The sequence below is a fragment of the Scyliorhinus canicula genome, chromosome 3, assembly GCF_902713615.1.
Source record: "Scyliorhinus canicula chromosome 3, sScyCan1.1, whole genome shotgun sequence".
In the NCBI taxonomy this organism is placed as follows: Eukaryota; Metazoa; Chordata; class Chondrichthyes; order Carcharhiniformes; family Scyliorhinidae; genus Scyliorhinus; species Scyliorhinus canicula.
In genome coordinates, this window is record NC_052148.1 from 161,662,429 (window position 1) to 161,678,008 (window position 15,580).

The following is a 15,580-nucleotide window of genomic DNA, read 5'->3' on the forward strand; positions in this document are numbered from 1 at the left end:
AGTTTGTGGAACTCGTTGCCCCATAGTACGCTGGAGTCTGAATCATTAAATGGTTTCAACAAGGAGATAGATATATTTCTGATTTTTAAAAAAAAAACAGTTAAAGGATTTGGGCACAGACGAGGAGGTGGATTTGTGACCAGGGAGAGATCAGCCATGATTTGATTTGAATGATGGAGCTTCCTGTGTACTAGACATTGACTCACTTATTCCAATCTGAATAGTTGAGTGTCTAACTTTGAAATCTTTCTCATTGACCTTGCTTTTTTATTCAATAATGCTTTCATTCATTTCCTTCCACGTTTTTCATCAAGGGGCACTTTAATTTGTCCAGACCATTATTTATATAATAAAAACAGAAAATGCTGAAAAAATACAGCAGGTCTGGCAGCATCTGTGGAGAGAGAAACAGAGTTAATGTTTCATGTCCATAGGACTCTCCTTCAGAGCTTCTTCTTCAGACCATTCTTTATGTACCTGTGTTGGCAGACCATTGGGTTGTGGATAATACTGAGTGAAGTGTGGTCTTAATGTCTATAACGATGTACTTTCAGTAGGTATCATTACATAATGAGCAATGGGAAGCCTGGCATTTAAAAAATGTAATCCTTTTTCTGGTCTGGGGTTGTGGAGGTCAAATAGTTTTCTGACTGAGGACAGATAAATGGATCAAGCAAGTGATCTTGTTGGCCTGTGTGCCTCTGGTGCTGGGTGATGAAATACAGTTCAGCCATCAAAAAGATCGGATGTTTTAGTTGCATGATTAATCAATAGAATCGTCGCTGGCAAGTGAAGAAACTATTCTAAATGCATTTTTAATTATGCATATTTTCCAAGCTCGTTTCTGCATCTGAGCGAGCTGCTGCTGTTAGAAGCTCCCACTAAACATCATATGTGTAGGATTCCAAGCAACTTGGCATCTTTCTTGATCCCTGATGCCAATTAACATTTGTCTGGGACAGGAACGTTCAGTACCCAGCTGGTATTAAATGCTTGAGTCTTGCATGCCTCAATTTGGGATGAAGGACTAGGAGCTTTGCCAAGTGTTTATTGATGGGGCTCTGCTATCCACTGAGTGAGTCTATTGTGTTCGACATACATAACAGCATTTCTCTAGGATGTTTTCTGCATGAGGTTGCAAAACGTTACAACTCCAAGTAGAAGTAGCACTATTTACCAACGTTAAGCTTGCAGATTTCCCTAGAGACATTTTATGTATGCTAAATATGGGAAATGTTGAGCTGTCTTGTGTTTAATTTCATTTCTTTATGCCAGCTATTTAATATTACCTGTTTGAAAGTAAAAACAGATCTTGTATGCAAAAGATTCCAGCATTTAAGTTTCAGGAGTGCTTTAAAACCTGATTTTACCTATATTAAACTTATTCACCACTTGTGTTTGACTCTTTTATATTTTAAAACAGTTAGAATACAGTAGGTGCTATCCTTGGTGAAATGGTTTAGCCACATAATCTGTAAGGTAGCCAAATTTAATTCTAAATGGTTCCAATTTAAAGCATTGATAGCCGAATGTTAGAACAGTTTTTGGTGATAAAATGTGGCAACTATGCTATACTGTATTTGAGTATTTGGGATACCATTGGTGGGTTCATAAGCCATTTTCACTGCCCAGATTATGCTCCTTCACAAACCTGAATTAAAATTTAGCGGTAGTATTGAAGAACTGTACTCCAGACGGAACATACCTCGAACTAAACAGTTCCAGTTTGTTGTAAGATGTGTGTAGTTCGATAGGCCTCATGAAGAGGTTCTGAGTCTTGTACATTAAACAGTAAGTGTTTATTAACTACATCCAACTATATACCTGTAGATAGTATAAGGCCTAAACTAGGAGCTTCCTCCATGCTTGCCTCTACAGACACTGCTATCCAGTACAAGAATGCTCTCCCGTAATTTCTTGTAGGATTCGTGCCAAGTCGCTAGTATGCCGCACTTGCGCAGTGTGACGACACGGAAGTGCGGGCGTCCAGACATGTGCACTGGAAGCACGTAGCGTTTAAACACTCGGCCAGCTTTTTTACCCCTGCTTGAAGCCCCGTGCTGTGCTGGACCTGCTGAATGAGAAATCCATACAGTGCTAAGTTGGGACCACTTACCCGGATTTTAGGTGAGTTTTTGCATTTGCACTTTTAGTTTTTAAGTCTAGCAGAGGCGTCGGGGGACATTTTTTTTGGTTAGTTATGTTTTCTATTATTAGTGTTTAGTGTTTATAAATATGTTTAAAATGCAAATAAAGTGAAAGGAAGAAAGATTTTAAACTTTGGTTTGTCTAGAGGCTGGTAATTACTTTAACAGGGCACTTTACTGTATAAAGTGAGTTTGGAGTCACAGAAGGTGAAATAATTTATTTTTAACTTTGGTTTGCCATGAGGAAGTTAATTCCATTAAAGGAATTATGATTGATAGAATGCAGTGATCACTCGCTAACTGGTATGATTGTCCCCCTAAAATATTCCATGTTATTGGTCAGCAGTTCTGTGGGTCCTTGCGTAGCTGATGGGCCCATTCCTGGAGCTGCATCTTCAATTACTCACTTGGCAGGAGTTTCTGCAAGGTGGCAGCAGTCCGTGGACACTAGGTCGCAGTTATTCCTTTATCGGGCTCCTTTTCCGGGTCTCCTCTTGCCGCCAGGTGTTCTCGAAGAATTATGATCCTTCGATCAGGAGGTTCCTCCAAGTAGATCTCTTCTGAGCAAAGGTTGGGCATTGCCGCTATGTTCTATTGCTTGAGGTGTCTTTGAAGAGCTTCTGTTGTCCTCATCTTTTTCAGATCCTTCCTTGATCTGGGCGAAGAAGATTGCTTTGGCAGTCAGGACTCTGGCATTCAAAGCATATGGGTGGCACAGTGGAGTTTGTTTCAAATTATCATAGTCCCTGTTGCTATTGACTCTTTCAAGGACACAAATGTCAGCACGCTTGTCCTCTCAGCTGATTCAGAGCTAAATTACATTTGCAATGTATTTTAAGCTGTCTTGTTTCAGAGACTTCTTACAATCCTCAGTGATTGCTTTGAAAGCTTTAACAAAGTTTTTAGTGCCTTAGTTGACATATCAAAGCCCTCCTGTAAGCTAATGACAACCATCTCTCTGACAGGTATTGCAGCAAATCAATCACCCACCCACCTCTAAGAATGTACTGACGAAGGACATCCTGAAATGATGTCAGAGCAGATGTGTGCCAGGACACTGCACTTCAGCAGCTGCTGCTTTCGGATGCTGAGCTTGTAACAGTAACAATTGATATGTCTATACCCTCCCCTCTCTCCCATCTCCCCTCCTTCTTCTCTTTACAAATAGTCAGAACCATTGTGTTTATGTGGAAAAATATATTTTTTTGACTTGTGTTGAAGTGAAGAAATGTATTATTACAAGAAATTTGTAAAAAGTTGTGGTAGTTTTATGTAAATTGTTCAGCTGATAAAGTTAAATGTTAACTGGTTTCAAAGTTTTGTATTTATAAAATTATTTTTGTGAATAAATGTTTCACATTAAACTTTACAAGCTTCTACAAATATCTTACTGCAACATCAAAACACAACATTTAATTGCGAGATAATTATAAATAAATAAGATAAAACGTAAACAAGGCGGAAACATATTTAACACGGTGGCACACAAATATTTAGCACTGCTGTCGCACAACAAACGGGACCTGTGCTCATGAGCGACAGTGTGTGTTTACATACTCTCCCTGTGTCTGCGTGGGTTATCTAAAACCATGGAATAGAACCATACAATTCCTGTAGTGCAGAAGGAGATAATTTGCCCATCAGGTCTGCCCCGACCCTCTGAAAGAGTATTCTACTAAGGTCCACTTCCCTGCCTTATCCCTAGAACATAACCTATACATCCCTGGACACTAAAGGGCAATTTAGCATGGCCAATTCAGGACCTAACCTACACCTCTTTAGATTGTGAAAGGAAAGCAGAGCACCCGGAGGAAACCCATGCAGACACTGGGAGAATGTACAAAGTCCATACGCAGTCACCCAAGGCCGGGATTGAACCTGGTCCCTGGTACTGAGAGGCAGCAGTACTAACCACAATGCCACCGTGTTGCTGCTGTTTCCTCTGGGTGCTTTGGTTTCCTCCCACAGTCCAAAGATGTGCAGGTTAGGTGGAATAGCCTTGTTAAATTGCCCCTTTGTGTCCAAAGCTTAGGTGGGGTTATAGGGATAGCATGGAGGTTGGGACTGGGTAGGGTGCTCTTTCAAGTGTCAGTGCAGACTTTTGGGCTGAATGGCTTTCTTCTGCACTGCAGTGATTCTATGAACACAAATAAAAAGTTAATAAATCAGCTAGTATGAGGACAGTGACAGCAAAAAGCCCTGGGGTGCTTTTAAAATCTTTATGACCATAATCTAAATTAAAGCAACAAACATTTTTAAGAATGCCACATGTAAAGTTACATAATAGTATAGTGCAGATTTAAATAGTTTCACAGATATAACACAAATAACCAAACCTATGTTCACTTACAAATAATCACCTATAATCATAAAATAAAAAATTACTTTAAAAGAATCAACAACAGCAATGTCTGTTTAAAAGAGCAAAAGAAAGCTTTTTTTAAAAAACTTCGACATACCTTTAAATCACTTTTTAAGTACTTGCCTGTTGTTTTCAATCTAAATCTACTGTTTAAATGCCTGCCGTCTGTCATAATATACACACAAGTATATGATGGTGCATAGACACACACTGACTGACACACTGAAAGACCAACCAACACACAGAACACAGCAGACAATCACCAGACAGGACACAGCCACTATAAAGCCAGAGGGCACTAGTTTTCCCGCTCATTCGGGATGCAGCCTCTGAGACAGCCAAAGCCCGTAATCAGTAGCGCGAACATCTACCATGTGCTGGCAGTATCGTCTGGTCAGGTTAGCCGTAGGTCTTCAGTCAACCTGACATAGTGTCGACCCACAGTGCAAGTATGTTTAACAGCTCATAGTTAAATAAAATATAGTTGTACTTCTACAAGTGTTGGTAGCCTGCCTATCTTACTGCTCTGGTAAATGCATTCCTCACAGACCCAGCATACCATGGTACCAGTACGTGATGTTAGAGTTTGCTGGACCGACCCTCAAATAATCTGCCTTTGACCAACGATCAGCCATCCGGTTGTATGGACAGCGTCCCGTCCCCCGCCGCTCCGCATCACCGGCAACCTCGGTGCGAACTGGAAGATTTTTAAACAAAGGTTTCAACTGTACCTCGAAGCTATAGATCTGGAAACTGCCTCTGACGTCAGGAAGATTGCTCTCTTCCTCTCCACGGCCGGGGACCACGCCATCCAACTCCCTCACATTCGCTGAAGGTGAGGACAAGTCCAAGTTCAAGAAAGTCCTGCTCAAATTCGACAGCTACTGTGATATCGAAGTCAACGAAAGTTTTGAACGCTATGCCTTTCAACAGCATCTGCAGGGTAAGGATGAACCTTTTCAATCTTTCCTCACTCATCTTCGCATCCTCGCGCAATCCTGCAATTACGGCTCCACCTCCGATTCAATGATCCGCGACCAGATCATTTTCGGTGTGCACTCGGACCCCCTACGCCAGCAGCTCCTCAAAGTTAAATAGCTCACTCTTGCTATAGCCACCGAAACCTGCGTTCTGCATGAGCACGCCACTAACCGATACTCGCACATTCAAGCGGCAGAGACGGCGCGGCAAGACCCCCACGAAGCAGAGCGGCTGCAGGCCGTAAAACCGCTCCAAGGCCTGAGTCCGGATGAGGGCGGCCATTTCGCGTGCTTTTCTCTGGCTCCTGCGCATGCGCGCAACGACCGAGGGGACGGCAAGACCGAACTGCGCAGGCACGCACTACGTATGACGACACCGCGCATGCGCAGTGGTGCACTGAGCGTTCTGACGTCACGACGTGCAACAACTGTGGCTCCGCCCACTTAAACCGGCAATGTCCCGTGAAATCTCGACGCTGTCTTCAGTGTGGCAAGCTTAGCCACTACGCAGCCCTATGCAGGTCTGCTCAGACAACTACCTCTCGTCGCTCCCACCAGCTGCGCAGGGATGTCCGGACCGTCCAACCACCGGTCACCGATTCTGACTCCGACAATGGTTCCGGACCCTGACACCGATGATCTCAAATCACCATTCCGGGTGGGTATCATCACTAAGCACAAGGTGCTTCAGGAGAAAAAAAGCCAAGTCCTTCCCAGTGCTGAGCATTGATCCAGATGACGAGTGGTGAGCCACCCTCACGGTCAACAAATCTCGCATCCGATTCTGGCTGGACACCGGCGCTTCAGCCAACCTCATTGCACGGTCGGACCTCGACAGCCTCCACGTTAAGCCAACCATCCTGCCATCCGCCTGCCAGCTTCTTGACTACAATGGCAATGCCATTGCTACCAGCGGCTCATGCCAGCTTGTGGTGTTGCACCGTTCCTTAAAGGCCACCCTGCCCTTCGAGATTGTAGGGTCCACTAAAGCTTCCCTGCTCGGTGCTCAGGCATGCAAGATCCTAAACCTCGTCCAAAGGGTTCACTCCATGTCACCCGCTGAGGCTTCAGCATCGCCGGACGCCGACTTTTAAACACAACTGAGGAACATCATCACTCGATACCACAGCGTCTTCGAGGGCATGGGCACACTCCCATACACATACAAAATTATTTTAAAACCAAATGCCACACCTGTGGTTCACGCACCTCGCCGGGTACTGGCGCCCCTCAAGGACCACCTCAAACAGCAGCTGCAGGACCTCCAGGACCAGGGTGTCATACCTAAAGTAACAGAACCAACTGACTGGGTCAGCTCCATGGTGTGTGTTAAGAAATCATCCGGAGAACTACGCATCTGCATTGACCCAAAGGACCTGAACCGTAACATTATGAGGGAACACTACCCTATCCCAGAGCGCGAAGAACTCACCTGCGAGATGGCTCGCGCCAAATTTTTCACAAAGCTGGACGCATCCAAGGGGTTCTGGCAGATTCAACTTGACACATCCAGTCAGAAGCTCTGCACCTTTAACACCCCATTTGGCCGGTATTGTTACAACCGGATGCCGTTTGGCATCATTTCAGCCTCAGGTTTTCCACCGAATAATGGAGCAAATGATGGAGGGCATCGAAGGGGTGTGGGTATATGTAGACGGTATCATCGTCTGGTCTACCACCCTGCAGGAACACATTGATCACCTCCAACGCGTCTTCCGGAGAATCCATGAGCATGGCCTCCCCCTCAACAGAGCCAAATGCTCCTTTGGTCAAACAGAAATTAAATTCCTCAGCGACCACATTTCACAGTTTGGCGTGCAGCCGGATACTGACAAGGGGTCGGCCATCAATGCCATGAAGACACCGGAGGACAAGAAGGCAGTCCTCCGCTTCCTGGGCATGGTCAACTTCCAGGGGAAGTTCATCCCCAACCTCTCATCCCACACCACAGCTCTCCGCAAACTGGTGAAGAAGACAACCGAATTCCAATGGCTCCCGCCCATGAGCAAGAATGGCGAGAACTCAGGGCGAAACTCACCAAGTCCCCGGTATTGGCATTCTTCGACACTGCCAAGGAGACAAAGATCTCCACTCATACGAGCCAGTCCGGCATTGGAGCAGTGCTCCTCCAACGCAACAACGCTTCCTCATGGGCTCCAGTCGCATACGCATCGCGTGCAATGACACTCACTGAGCAACGCTATGCGCAAATCGAAAAAGAGTGCCTGGGCCTTCTCATGGGAATTGCCAACTTCCATGACTACGTCTATGGACTCCCTAAATTTACAGTCGAAACGGACCACAGGCCATTGGTCAACATTATTCAAAATGACCTTAATGATATGACGCCGCGCCTGCAACGCATCCTTCTTAAACTCGGGCGGTATGACTTTGAACGGGTCTACACCCTGGGTAAGGAGCTCATCGTCGCCTATGCACTCTCCCATTTTGTCACTATGACCTGCGAGCCGTCGGGCTTCGTGTGCCAAATTGATGCTCATGTTGAGTTCTGCGCATCTAACCTGCCCGCCACAGAGAAACAACTCATCCAGATTCGTCGTGAAACAGCCAATGATCCTCTGCTCCAACGCGTCATGCGCCATCTGACAGACGGATGGCTCAAGGGCCAATGCCCACAATTCTACAACATCAAAGATGACCTGGCAGTGGTAGATGGAATTCTGCTAAAGTTGGACAAGATCGTCATTCCGCACAGTATGCGGGAACTCGTCCTTGAGCAGCTCCATGAGGGTTACCTGGGGGTGGAGAAGTGCCGGCTGCGGGCCCGTGAGGCAGTGTACTGGCCTGGCATCAACCAGGACATCGCCAACGCTGTTCTCAACTACCCAACATGCCAACGGTTCCAGCCAGCTCGGCCAAAGGGGACCTTGCAGCCACATGAACTGGTGTCGTCCCCCTGGACCAAGGTTGGCATTGATCTTTTCCATGCACTAGGCCGGGACTACGTCCTCATAGTGGACTACTTCTCTAACTAGCCAGAGGTAGTTAGGCTACATGACTCACGTCGACAGCGGTCATCCGTGCGTGCAAGGAGACTTTTGTTCGCCATGGCATCCCACTCACAGTCATGTCTGACAATAGCCCTTGTTTTGCTAGTCAGGAGTGGTCCAATTTTGCCTGTTGATATAATTTCACACACGTCACCTCCAGTCCCCACTACCCCCAGTCCAATGGCAAAGCTGAGAAGGGGGTACACATTGTCAAACGACTCCTGTGCAAAGCGGCCGATGCGGGATCCGACTTTTACCTGGCACTACTTGCCTACAGGTCAGCTCCATTGGCCACTGGCCTGTCGCCAGCTCAATTGTTGATGAACCGCACATTACGAACGACGGTGCCCGCCATACACGTCCCAGACTTGGACAACCTTCCGGTCCTGCGTGAATGCAGTTATCTAGGGCCCAACACAAAATCAGCGTACGACGCCCACGCCACAGATCTCGCTGCTTTTGTTCCTGATGACCAGGTTCGTGTACAACTTCCTGAAGGTGGCTGGTCTGCCGTCGCTGTGGTACTCAAGCAAGTGGCCCCCAGGTTATTTCTGGTTCGTCTGCAGGATGGCTCTCTTTGCCGAAATAGGCGGGCACTGCGGCTCCTTCCACGCTCGCCGGCAGATCGTCATGCCCTGCCTCGCCCTCAGGACACGCCTGTCCACGAGCTCGCAGATCTACCTTTTTCGTTGCCACCCTCTGCGACTGACACAGCCCAGCCCGTTCCAGAGCAGGCGGACCCTGACCCATCCTTGAGGCGGTCAACCAGAATTCGTCGCCCGCCACAGAGACTGAATTTATAAACTGCCTGAATATAGAATACTCTGAACTCATGGACTGATTGTTTCGTTACCCTGTTTATTCGTTCACTAGTTTGTACATACTGTTATTCATGTTCCGTGTTACGTTACATACAGTCTATCTGCACTCGACACCTTCCCGTGTAAATATGTTAGCAATTTTGTATATAGCCCTGTAAATATGCTCACATATTCCCCACATAGTCAGGGACATTCACATACCACACTATTTATTGCCACATACACATACTTTTTTTTTAAAAAAAGGGGAGATGTCATATGTACACACAAGTATATGATGGTGCATAGACACACACTCACTGACACACTGAAAGACCAATCAACACACAGGACACAGCAGCCAATCACCAGACAGGACACGGCCACTATAAAGCCAGAGGGCGCTAGTTTTCCCGCTCATTCGGGATACAGCCTCTGAAACAGCCAGAGCCCGTAATCAGTAGCGCGAACATCTACCATGTGCTGGCAGTATCGTCTGGTCAGGTTAGCCATAGGTCTTCAGTCAACCTAACATAGTGTCGACCCACAGTGCAAGTATGTTTAACAGTTCATAGTTAAATAAAATAGAGTTGTACTTCTACAAGTGTTGGTAGCCTGTCTATCTTACTGCTCTGGTAAACGCAATCCTTACAGACCCAGCATACCCAACACATCACCGTCAATTGCCGCTCCCAAGCTGGCTGTGTCGTAAGGAGGTGGGGCTGCACTCCTCCTACGCTGCTCTGGAGCTTGCGCAGACCGGGGTGCTGGAGGCCCCAGGCTGCCGCAGAGAAAAGAAGGTTGGGCGCATCATTCGAGTGCAGCTAAGAGAAAGCATTTTCCTGTTAAAATCAGTGGCCCATGACTTCCTGCCGCTAGCCGGAAGTTACGAGCCCATGTTTTCCTTTACATCACACTGGGTGGTACTGTACCCAATCCCATGTTAACCCTTTTCTGTGCCAGAATTTTATATTACACCTCCTAGTGTTCATCCATCTAATTTACAGTGCATTAACATTTATCCAACATATTTGCACTTCTTTACTACTACTGTTTTCTCCCTTCAACATCCAGCCCGCCCTCCCCCCAGACTTGTGTTTATAGGTTCAGGCAGTCTGAGGACGATAGTGTCTATACAACAGTTGGAGGAGTGGTAGATTGTTTATTCGACTGGCTAAACATTGTTGAATAGGAGGCTGCTTTTGTGTTCATTTTGGCAACTGGTTGGTTGATCTTATTTTTCTTTTTTTCATTCTCGAGTTGAACGACTCCTCAAATCCTCGTCTGCTGTTGGTGTGTTGGTGATGGTCATTGGTTTATCCTGTTTCTTTAAAGTGAGAATGAACTCACAGCTAGCCTATAATGCTCATTCTGTGATTTTCCATGATGCACAATGGGATGGAAGATATCTCTTCCTATTGTGTGGGTGTGACTTATGAATGGCCTCATCTTGAAGTTTGGCTTTCTGTAGAATGGTGTTCTCATTGGTTGGCTTTCGTGCCTCAACCCAAAGTGTGCTAAGGTTGGTTGATTCCAGCATCATCTGGCTAACATTTATACAGGCCAGAGGTTGCAACATCCGTGTTATGATGCCTTGAGGCATCTTGCTCATCAATAGCAGAGCTGGAGGTTGAAGCTCTCCTTGCTGCTGGTTCATCCCTTGGTGTTTTATACACTAATTATATATTTTTTGGATGTTTTATACTCGAGATGTTGTGGTAACCATTTGAGTGGTGCCCGGCCTGGCCAACAATGAGCTTCTGGCACCTGCAAATAAAATTGAAAAACCTGCTTTTCAAAGAGAGACAATTCAGAGCTGAAGTCCAGGTTGAGAGTATCTTATCTGTTGGTGCTCTGAGGAGCTTGCAGTCAGATGTAATTGATGACGGTGGTTGTTTTGCAAACTTTGCCATTTTAAGAAGGTTCAGGACAACACGGACACTTTTGTTTAGAAAAGAAAAAGGTTTGGTTATAGATGTTTTACATAACATCAAAGATTTATTTTCCACTATATCCAACTGGTTCCAGAATGATGCCTGTAAACATGGCCTATACTGTAGTGCCCTTGCTCCTCTGCTGTTTTACTTGCTGGACAGTTGTGGTTGCTCTGTATCATGGCTTGCTATTGCTCCTTGTGGTAAACCACTGTTGCACCTCTATCAGAGGATGTATGGTAGGATCTGTACTACAGGTACGTTGGTAGTCCCATAAATATGTGTGTCCTTCATGCTGCAGCCATTTCGCCAGCTGCTGTGGGACGCCACACATCTTCGAGCAATAAAGCCTCAGTTGTACCCAATTCAAGTCTTTGTGCAATTGATTGTGCATCAATTTATTACTCTAAGATTTTCAAAAGATGGACCTCTGTATCAAACCGGATCGCCTGCAGCTGGATCCGCATTCAAACAACGCCAAAAAGGACTTTCAACACTGCCTAGCTTGTTTCGAGGCACACATCAACTCGGTGCCCAGCCCTGTCTCAGAGGCTCAGAAGATACAGATCCTGTACTCAAGGTTGAGCTCCAGCGTCTTTCCGCTAATCCAGGACACGCTGAACTACACCGAAGCCATGACTCTTCTCAAAGAGAATTACGCTCAGATGACAAACATGCTCTTCACCAGGCACGTACTCGCCACTCGCTCTCAACTCCCTGGTGAGTCCATAGAAGACTTCTGGCAGGCCCTAATCCCACTTGTCCTGGACTGTGACTGTCAGACCGTTACGGCCACTGAACATTCAAACCTCCTCATGCGTGACGCGTTTGTTACGGGATTTGGGTCGGACCTCCTACACCAGTGACTGTTAGAAGGGGCCACGCGCAATGTTCAGGCCTACACTCCCAGCCGCACGGTCCACCCCTACGCATCGTGGACCCCACAGACAGCCGCCCCAGTGGGGGCCTTACCCAGCCAATACGCCTGAGCCATGCACCAGCCAGCGAACCCCGGGGGTCCCCAATGTTACTTTTGCGGCCAGCAGAAACACCCCCGCCAACGCTACCCGTCCTGCGCTGCCCTTTGTAAGGCTTGCGGCAAGAAGGGGCACTTCACCACCGTGTGCCAGGCCTGCGCAGTCGCCGCTATCGCCCCCACCCCACCCTTGTTTATGGACAATGGCGCCGCCATCTTCACCTCCCCGGACCATGCACGGCCAGTGGGTGGCGCCATCTTCTCCCCCTCAGACCACGCGTGGCCAGTGGGTGCCGCCATCTTCTCCCCCTTAGACCAAGTGCGGCCAGTGGACGCCGCATCCTCCCCTCCAAGCAACACGTGCGGCCCATGGGCGCCGCCATCTTGTTCAACCCTCGCCACGTGCGGTCCATGGGCGCTGCCATTTTGTCCTACTCAAGATCTTCAGGCGCCGCCATCTTGTCTCCCCTGTGGCACATGGGCACCGCCAGCGTTCCAGGACCTGTGCCCCCCGGGCTTTCCATCATCCGAAACCAGTGACGACCGACCACGACTGGCCTCAGTGACCATCGGCCAGTCTCGTCCGCACAACCTGGCCACTGCATCGACCAGCGTTTAAAATCAACGGACACGTGACCTCTTGCCTGTTGGATTCCGGGAGCACCGAAAGCTTCATCCACCCGGATACGGTGAGGCGCTGCTCCCTCGGTACGCCCCGCCAACCAAACAATCTCCCTTGCCTCCGGATCCCATTCCGTGGTGATACGGGGGTACTGTACGGTCACACTCATGGTCCAAGGCATAGAATTCAGTGGCTTCCGCCTCTATATCCTCCCTAACCTCTGCGCTGCCCGACTACTCGGCCTGGACTTCCAGTGCAACCTCCAGAGCCTAACCCTGTGTGGTAGTATGACTAGAGGTACTGCGGTACCTGGGAATGTGAGCTACCATTGGTGGAGAAGGCTCATTGCTCATTGGCCCAAGTGTTTGCCTTTTCATTGGTCAAGATGTAAGGTAGCTTCGCCCAATGAAACGGGGTATAAGAACCTGTGTTTCCCAGAGGCCATCCTTCTTTCTGTACTCGAGCTGCTCGGGAAACATCTTGTAGATTAAAGCCTTCAATTCGGACTACTCCTTCGTTTCAGTAGTTATTGATCGCGCATCACCCTGAAATTTGGCGGGGCCCTACCACCCCTCACTGTGTGCGGCCTTGTGATGCTAAAGGTCGATCCGCCTTCTCTTTTCGCAAATCTAACCTCATATTGCAAACCCACCGCCACCAGGAGCAGACGGTACAGCACCCAGGACAGGGCCTTCATCCGGTCCGAGGTCCAGCGGCTGCTTCGGAAAGGCATCATCGAGGCTGGCAACAGCCCCTGGAGAGCCCAAGTGGTAGTAGTTAAAACTGGTGAGAAACACAGAATGGTCGTGGACTACAGCCAGACCATCAATCGGTACACGCAGCTCGACGCGTACCCCCTCCCTCGCATATCTGATATGGTCAATCAGATTGCACAGTACCGGGTCTTCTCAACGGTAGACCTCAAATCCGCCTACCACCAGCTCCCCATTCATAAATCAGACAGTCCATACACTGCCTTCGAGGCAGACGGCCGCCTCTATCACTTCCTCAGGGTTCCCTTCGGCGTCACCAACGGGGTCTCGGTCTTCCAAAGGGAGATGGACCGAATGGTCGACCAGTACAGTTTGCGGGCCACCTTTCCGTACCTAGACAACGTCACCATCTGTGGCCATGATCAGCAGGACCGCGATGCCAACCTTGCCAAATTTTTCCACACTGGCACTCTCCTAAACCTCACCTACAACAAGGAGAAGTGCATATTTAGCACGACCCGCTTAGCCATCCTCGGCTATGTGGTCCAGAACAGAGTTCTGGGGCCCGATCCCATCCGCATGCGCCCGTCATGGAGTTCCCCCTCCCCCAATGCCCTAAAATGCTGCCTGGGGTTCTTTTCGTACTACGCTCAGTGGGTCCCAAGCTATGCGGACAAGGCCCGCCCACTCATACAGTCAACCCATTTTCCCCTGACGGCCGAGGCACAACAGGCCTTCGCCTGTATCAGAGCCGATATCGCCAAGGCCGTGATCCATGCAGTAGACGAGACACTGCCCTTTCAAGTAGAGAGCGACGCATCAGACGTCGCCCTAGCCGCCACCCTCAATCAGGCAGGCAGAACCGTGGCATTTTTTTCCCGCACCGTTTATGTCTCAGAAATTCGGCACTTATCCGTCGAAAAAGAGGCCCAGGCTATCATTGAAGCTGTAGGGCATTGGAGGCATTACACGGCCGGCAGGAGATTCACTCTCCTCACTGACCAACGGTCGGTAGCCTTCATGTTCAATAAAACACAGCGGGACAAGATCAAGAATGAAAAGATCTTGAGGTGGAGGATCGAGCTCCCCACCTACAATTACGAGATTTTGTATCGCTCCGGTAAGCTCAACAAGCCCCCAGAAGCCCTATCCCGAGGTACATGTGCCAGCGCACAAGTAGACCGACTCCGGACCCTGCACGACAGCCTTTGTCACCTGCGAGTCACACGGTTGTACTATTTCATAAAGGCCCGCAATCTGCCCTACTCCATTGAGGACGTACGGACAATCACCATGCACTGCCAAGTCTGTACGGAGTGCAAGCTGCACTTCTACCGGCCGGACCGTGCGTGCCTGGTGAAGGCCTCCTGCCCCTTTGAAAGCCTCAGTGTGGATTTCAAAGGGCCCCTCCCCTCCACCGACTTTAACAAGTATTTTCTCAGTGTGGTCGATGAGTACTCCAGATTCCCGTTCGCCATCCCATGCCCCGATATGACGTCTGACACCGTCATCAAAGGCCTCAACCCGATCTTCGCTCTGTTCGGTTTCACCGCCTACATCCACAGTGACAGGGGATCCTCCTTCATGAGTGATGAGTGGTATCGCCTCCAGCAGAACGACAAGCTACAACCCCCGGAGAAACGGAGAGAGGGAGAATGGGACGGTATGGTGGGCCGTCCAACTGGCCCTACGGTCCAGGAACCTCCCGGCCTCTCGCTGGCAGGAGGTCCTCCCTGATGCACTACACTCCATTCGGTCACTACTGTGCACTGCCACTAACAACGCACCCCATGAACGTCTTTTTGCCTTCCCCAGGAAGTCCACATCCGGGGTGTCGCTCCTGACTTGGCTCGCAGCTCCAGGGCCCGTCCTGCTCCGTCGGCACGTCCGACTCCACAAGGCGGACCTGTTGGTGGAAAGGATGCAATTGCTCCATGCAAATCCCCAGTATGCCTACGTGGCGTACCCCTACGGCCGCCAGGATACTGTCTCCCTCAGGGACCTGGCACCAGCAGGTTCCACACACACACACACA

At 48.6% G+C, this 15,580-nt stretch overlaps 1 long non-coding RNA gene across 1 annotated transcript; it reads left to right on the top strand.

Moving 5' to 3' along the window:
• Positions 1 to 912: 912 nt before the first annotated feature.
• On the top strand, positions 913 to 3,511 carry LOC119963070. Its single transcript, XR_005460020.1, has 2 exons — positions 913 to 2,127; positions 3,113 to 3,511. It is a non-coding gene; the product is annotated as an uncharacterized LOC119963070 (long non-coding RNA).
• The last annotated feature ends 12,069 nt before the right edge of the window (positions 3,512 to 15,580 follow it).